Source organism: Pseudorca crassidens, chromosome 13 (genome assembly GCF_039906515.1).
Source record: "Pseudorca crassidens isolate mPseCra1 chromosome 13, mPseCra1.hap1, whole genome shotgun sequence".
Taxonomy (NCBI): Eukaryota; Metazoa; Chordata; class Mammalia; order Artiodactyla; family Delphinidae; genus Pseudorca; species Pseudorca crassidens.
In genome coordinates, this window is record NC_090308.1 from 19,484,277 (window position 1) to 19,490,906 (window position 6,630).

Below are 6,630 nucleotides of genomic sequence, written 5' to 3' on the forward strand. Positions count from 1 at the left end.
TAGCATTGGAGAGGAAGAATTTGTGGGAATTCATGCCAGCTCTTTTCTGTTTTCTCACTTAGAGCATTGACTGAGTGTTACTGAGCCCAAGCTCATACTGCTCGCTGCACGACAGGCCAATAAATAGAGAGACGAGTTGTTGAGGCAAGGAATAGAGACTCAATTCAGAAAGCCAGCAGACGGAGAAGATGGTGGACTAGTGTCCCAAAGAAACTTCTTGCCCGGGTCCTTTTATAGAACAAAGAGGGGGAGGTGAGGAAGTAAAGTAAAAGAGGGAATAAATTGTTGCAAACATTTCCTGATTCTGGCCATACTCTGGAGGGACAGTGTTAATTACTTCTTTCCTACAGCCATTCACAGGTGGGCCTGGTCAGGATGTTTCCTGTGAACTAAACAAAGGTAATTTAGCTTAATGCTCAGGCATGAGAGGCAGGGTTCCCTGAGATGGGCCATTCTGTCTACTTTAAGCTACAGGCAACATCTCTTTAGTGATTAACTTGTAGCAAAAGCAATAGAATACAAAGGTTAAAGTAAAAAAAAAAACAAAACAAAAAAAACAGATCCAATATGGAGTCAGACTTGTTCTTCCCTATTACATAAGGAGAAATTGTAGGAGTGTTGGAGTCAGCATGCAGCCAACTAGAGGTGATGTAAAGGTTCCGAGTAGCCTGTCCCAGAAGAAAGTCAGAAATGTGCAAGGACCAGGCCAGGGGACTGGACCATTGTCTCCTAGTTCTGCTCTTCTTCCCACGAGGTTGAGTGAAGGGAAGAGGAACTGGAATTGAGTGGTGAAGGACCAAGTGGGAATAGTGAATTCTCCGGGATTGTGGTGTGAATGCAGTTTACATTTTGATTATGGGGTCCATATGGAAGGTAGCTGAAAGAGGCTGGGGCATGGGACAGCTCAGCAACTGGAAGCTGTCATGTCAAAGAGCTGCTTTCTTGGTGTGCGGGATGTAGCTACGAGCAGCCACAGGACTTGTGATCACAGGGAGGACTTTTACCATTAAGGGTTCAGGCATGGAGTCTGGATGCAGCTGATTCATGTGTGTGGCTGAGGTGAAATGGGCATAATGTTGATAGGACAGGAGCAAAGTCTAAATTGAGAAAAAATCACTCCCTCAGGTTAAGAAAATATAAAAAAATATGAATATAAAAATGAGTGATAAGAATTGATAAGTTATTGCCTTGAGTTGCACTTAGAGTCAAATTGTACTGGAGTCCCATCTACCACATCCATCTTACAGTTCTTTTCTGGGAGAGTTATTCTTTTACCAGCATTTATGAATGCACTATGCTATGAAAAAAACACACTTACTGAAGAGAATTTTAGCCTCCAAGACTGACTAACTCAGAATTCCATTTTTAAAAAGCTATAAAGTAAAACAAAAGTGACAGACCAACTGCGTGGAATGTTAAAGGGTCAAAGCATTTGTGAGATTGCCAATTTTAGAACCATACTCCATGGCAGGAGATGAAAAAGTATGTTTTTCCATGTGAATCATAGCAGTACAGTTTTATAGACTACCTTAGGATTTGCTACTACTGAAAACCAGGATAGTAACACGAGCTTGAAACTCTAAGTAGGAGCCAGCTAAGGAGAAAGACAAATTGAAATAAGTGAAGAGGAACTAAAACCCCTGGGAAATCTCATCTAAACTCCAGGCTGCACACCCACCCTGACACGCTCCCTAAGCTTTGTAGGCAACACCAACCTGCTCTTAACATTGCCTCAGCCAATGCACAGCCTGCTTGGCCAGGAGAGTGATTTCAGCCATTAGAAGATGAAGTTCAATTCTTCAACAGAGAGAATTTCTCTGTCCTCCAGACATCCTGTAGGAACTCTTTTTATAGATTTTTTTGTTTTGCTTTACCATTCTTTTCACAAAATACACTTATTCTGGGAATAGAGTGACAGTAAAAAAAGAAAAAAAAGGAAGAAAATCAATTTATATTTCCTACAACCTCTAAACATAAATCACCTTCATAGTGTTGTTGGTTTGCCTATTTTATAACAAATCACCTATAGTTTAATAACAAAAATAAAAGTACATCCTGTAATGCTCTAAACTTATAAGTAAAAGCATTCCGAACAGTTCTCCCTCAGGAAATATGGGATGACTTACTCTAAAATAGAAATACCCTTGTCTAGACTAAAGGCATGCCGTGTGCAAATTATTCCTGTAGCGGCAACACTCAGCTATCTGATCTCTCATCATTGTCCCCATCCTTTGGGCTTTCTGCCATCCCTGTATTTATCTGCTTGGTTTTTAATTCCTTCAAGTCCTCAGCACTACTGCGGTTCAAAGTGAGCTGTTTTTATAATCCTTTATGAAACAAAAGCTGGGCTAGTAGTGGTCAAGTTTCATAAGAAAAACCATTGAGGAAATGCCAGTGGGAAACCGGACATCACCTAACATAGTCCCAATGGTCCTGCTTTAATATCATCATAAATGTTGGAAAATTGACTTCATTTTGTGCCAACAACAAATCTACACTAAAAGCAGCAGTGACCATAGGCATTCAGAATGATGGGCTGACTTCACTGAGGGTATTGTGTCCTAGACTCATGCTTCCATGTGGGAAGAAAGTGGTAACTCCTGTAGGGCCTCTGAACTGGGGGTTTTCGATTACTCCTGTTGGCAATTACTGACGACCTCCCTCCCTAAGTAAGCAGGGTCAAGACTGATTTCAAGCTCTGCAACTGAGAGTGGGTCATGATGGCACTTGGTTAGGGGGCACAGAGCAAAGTGGCACCAAATTTTGTGTTATGGGGTAAGGCAGGCCCAAGAAGCCAGAGACCTGGTCAGGTCTAGAAAACGGGTGAAGAGCAAAAATGGGAACCAAATCAACAGCTTTGCAGTTTGGGTCAGAGGAGCATGAACAACTGGGCTTGGGAGCCTGGAGATTTACCTGAGCAGAAGAACTCAGGGCTGTAGCTCTCTATGGAGTGTCTGTGGCAGAGCAACTGGGAAGCAGAGGAGCCATTATGGGCTGTAAGAGGTTCAGTCATGAACAAACTAGTCACAATCATCTCGGTGCATTTTTAGAATGAAATAAGATAATGTACGTGACAGTACTTTGGAAAGTGTAATGCAAATGGGAGGTGTCATTATTATTGTCATTAACGTCATTATCGTCATCACGAAGCCCAGAATATCTAATAAGTCTACACACTGGAAAAGAATGAAGAAAAAAAAAATAAGAATCTGATTCTTTAGTCAACAATTTAGATGCTAAATATCCAGCACAGATGTAATTAGAAGTAAAATGATTTCATTAATGTGTACAAAACCTAAATTAAAAATGTATCTCATGTACAAGTTTAGGGAAAATTTATATTAGTGGTGGAAGGCTAAGGCAGGCACATCTGTGGACCTAACGTGTTAAACAATGTCCAAGTACAATAGATAGTGCTTCTGTGAAAAATGTGGGAAGACTTCACGTATCAGGAGAGATTTCAGAATCTTTTTAAACTTTATGAAAGCCAACTTTATGGTCCAAGTGAAAGCCCGCACATTGTCAGATCACATATTTTTACACACAGAATGCTCTCCATTTCTTTTGACGTGTTCTGTCCTGGCTAATGAAAGTGAAACTCTTTAAGGGCAGACCCTAATCTTCCCTGATCTTGCATGCTGCCAGAAAAGTGCTAAGTACTCTGTAGGTATCTAATGAGTACTTGTTTGATTACAGCTGAAGTAACAGTGTACTCAGAGCAAGGCCAAGTATTGACCAAGGACAGATCCTAAGTGCAGTGAATGAGCAGAGTAAATAGGAAACAGGAGACAAAGTAGGATACAGGAAAAAAAGAAGTGAACCAAACGAGGCCTTTGAAAAATGGTTTAAAAAAATAATCTTTTAGATCTGTACAAAGCCACCCTGAACTTTCTAGAATGAAAGAATAAAACAATAGGTTGAAAAAAACAGATACAGGGGCTATTAAGTGGACTGGGGGAAGGGTAGGATATTCTCAAAGGTATGAAGTCCAGCAAGAAGAAATTATAGGATGGACAAGGGATTGAGGAGGAAAGTGCTACGCACAGGAATCTGACATCCAGGTGAACTTGCAGATCAAAGGATAGAGAAGACAAGAGAATGAAGTGTGCTATTTGTGTAATAGGCTGTTAAAGCAAAATTCTCTCTGCCTCAGTTTTGGTTGCAACCCCAAAGAAGGCAGGCAAAACTGAGGTGCTAAGTACCCCTTTCCTATTTCAAAGTATGATGATACATCCTCTATGCAGGAATTATACGGGGAATAAAAGACAAGCCAAAAAAATCTAGTGGTAGATAAGAGGTTGATGTCACAAAGAGGCAGGCCTGGTTTGGGAGATAATTTCTTCAGAAGTAGCTACTTGAGTGTTGTGGCATTCTTTCCCACCCCATCCCTACCAGAGGTCAGGAAAGGAGTGTACTTGTGCTTATTCCTCACATCAAGCAGAGACAGGTGAGCTTCAAGAAAGCCACTTGGAAAGCTTAACTTGGAAGTCTAGAGTTTGTGAGCTTCAGAGACTGGTACCAGACCCACATCTAAAAAAGCAAAAAGGTGAGATGGTGGCTGGCCAGCTCTCCAGGACAGCAGAGCAGAAAGGGCTGCACTGGGAGTGGCTGGACTTGTGCTGAAGGTGGACATGTGGAGAGAGCTGGCCTGGAGTTATTTTGATCCTGCCCAAGAGGCTCACCTGAAGGAGTAATAGGACTCCAGCAGCATCCAGCCCAGACAGCATCAGTGCCATATCATGGTCTTATCCAGCAAGTAAACCTGCCCTGGTTTCACCAGTCCTCTCTCCTACTCACTCCATTTCTAGGGAGAAGGGAAAGGCTACCTAGAGAAAGGTGGTGGTGGAAAAGCATAAGGAAGGGAAGTGGAGAGAGGGCTACCTAAGCAACCTACCACCCAGTCCCTTTCCCCACCATAGATAGACCCAGGAGAAGAAAATAAGTGAGTCAGTCTAGCAGTGAGAAGTTTTTCATGTGAAAAACTTGCAGGAGTCAGCAGCAGGAGCGGCTTCGGCCTTGGCGGGAGACCAAGGTGAAGGCAACGGCGACGCGGGGCACGTGAGGCAGCGGCCGATGGAGGAGGCGGCCCCGGGGGACCCCGCCTACCAAAGGAATTTGGAAAACTTGTAAGCAAAACATTTCTCTAAGAAAATTTTGGGTTTCAGAAATTCTGGATCACAGGGCAAACCAATCCAGTCACCATGAGTAGGAGCTTCGTCACTTGCCTGCCGGAGGAGATCCACAACCACTCCACGTTTGTGAGGAAGATCTGGCTCACGGTATTGATCTTCTTCCGGATTGTCCTTACAGCCGTAGAAGGAGAACCCATCTATTACGACGAGCGAAGCAAATTTGTGTGCAACACAGAGCAGCCAGGCTGCGAGAACGTCTGCGATGATGCCTTAGCACCCCTCTCCCACATGCGCTTCTGTGTGTTCCAGATCATCCCGGTGGCGACCCCCTCTGTCATGTACCCGGGCTATGTCATTCATAAGGTTGCCAAAATGGAGCACGGTGCAGCAGACAAGAAGGCCCATCGGAGCAAACCTTATGCAATGCATTGGAAACAGCACCAGGCCCTGGAAGAAATGGAAGAGGACCATGAAAAGGATCCCACGATGTATCCAGAAATGGAATTAGAAAGTGAAAAAGAAAATAAAGATCAGAACCAATCTAAACCTAAGCATGATGGGCAGTGGCGGATTCGGGAGGATGGGCTCATGAAAATCTACCTGCTGCAGCTGCTGGCAAGGACCATGTTTAAGGTGGGTTTTCTGATCGGGCAGTACTTTCTGTATGGCTTCCAAGTCCACCCATTTTATGTGTGCAGCAGACTTCCTTGCCCTCATAAGATAGACTGCTTTATTTCTAGACCCACTGAAAAGAGCATCTTTCTTCTGTATGTATGGTGTTACAGGCCTTTGCCTGTTGCTTAACATTTGGGAAATGCTTCATTTAGGATGTGGGACAATTCGAGACTCACTAAACAATAAAAGGAGGGAACTGGAAGATCCAGCTGCTTATAATTATCCTTTCACTTGGGATACACCATCTGCTCCCCCTGACTATAACATTGCCATCAAACCAGATCAAATCCAGTACACCGAACTGTCCAGCAACACTAAGATTGCCCACAAGCAAAATAAGGCCAACATCACCCAGGAACAACAGTACGGCAGCCATGAAGACAACTTCCCAGCTGACCTGGAGACTCTGCAGAGGTAAATCAAAATGGCTCAGGAATGCCTGGATCTGGCAATCCAGGCCTACAATCACCAAAATAACCCCCATGGTCCCCGGGAAAAAAAAGCTGGGTCCAACAAAAGCAGTTCTAGTAGCAAATCAGGGAATGGGAAGACCTCTGTCTGAATTTAATCTTGGCTGGGCTTAAAACTTGTGCTTTTCATAGTTCATGGTAAGCAGCGGCTCACTGAATAATGACTTCCACTGAGTAAACATTTGGCTGTGGTTATTTTCAGGGACACTGTTAGCTCATGATCCAAGCTCAGGGGACTCTGAAGGTGGGGCTGGGACAGGGGGAAGAGAAAGGGGAACACAGTGTTCCTGGACACATGTTCCAGCAATACACTTGCAGAATTTTACATTTGTGTCTTCCAGATCTGGAAAAGA

General features: G+C 43.5%; 1 pseudogene; it reads left to right on the forward strand.

Annotated features, from left to right (window-relative positions):
- The first annotated feature begins 5,201 nt into the window (after positions 1-5,201).
- Positions 5,202-6,369, forward strand: LOC137204945 (gap junction gamma-1 protein-like; annotated as a pseudogene).
- Positions 6,370-6,630: the final 261 nt, after the last annotated feature.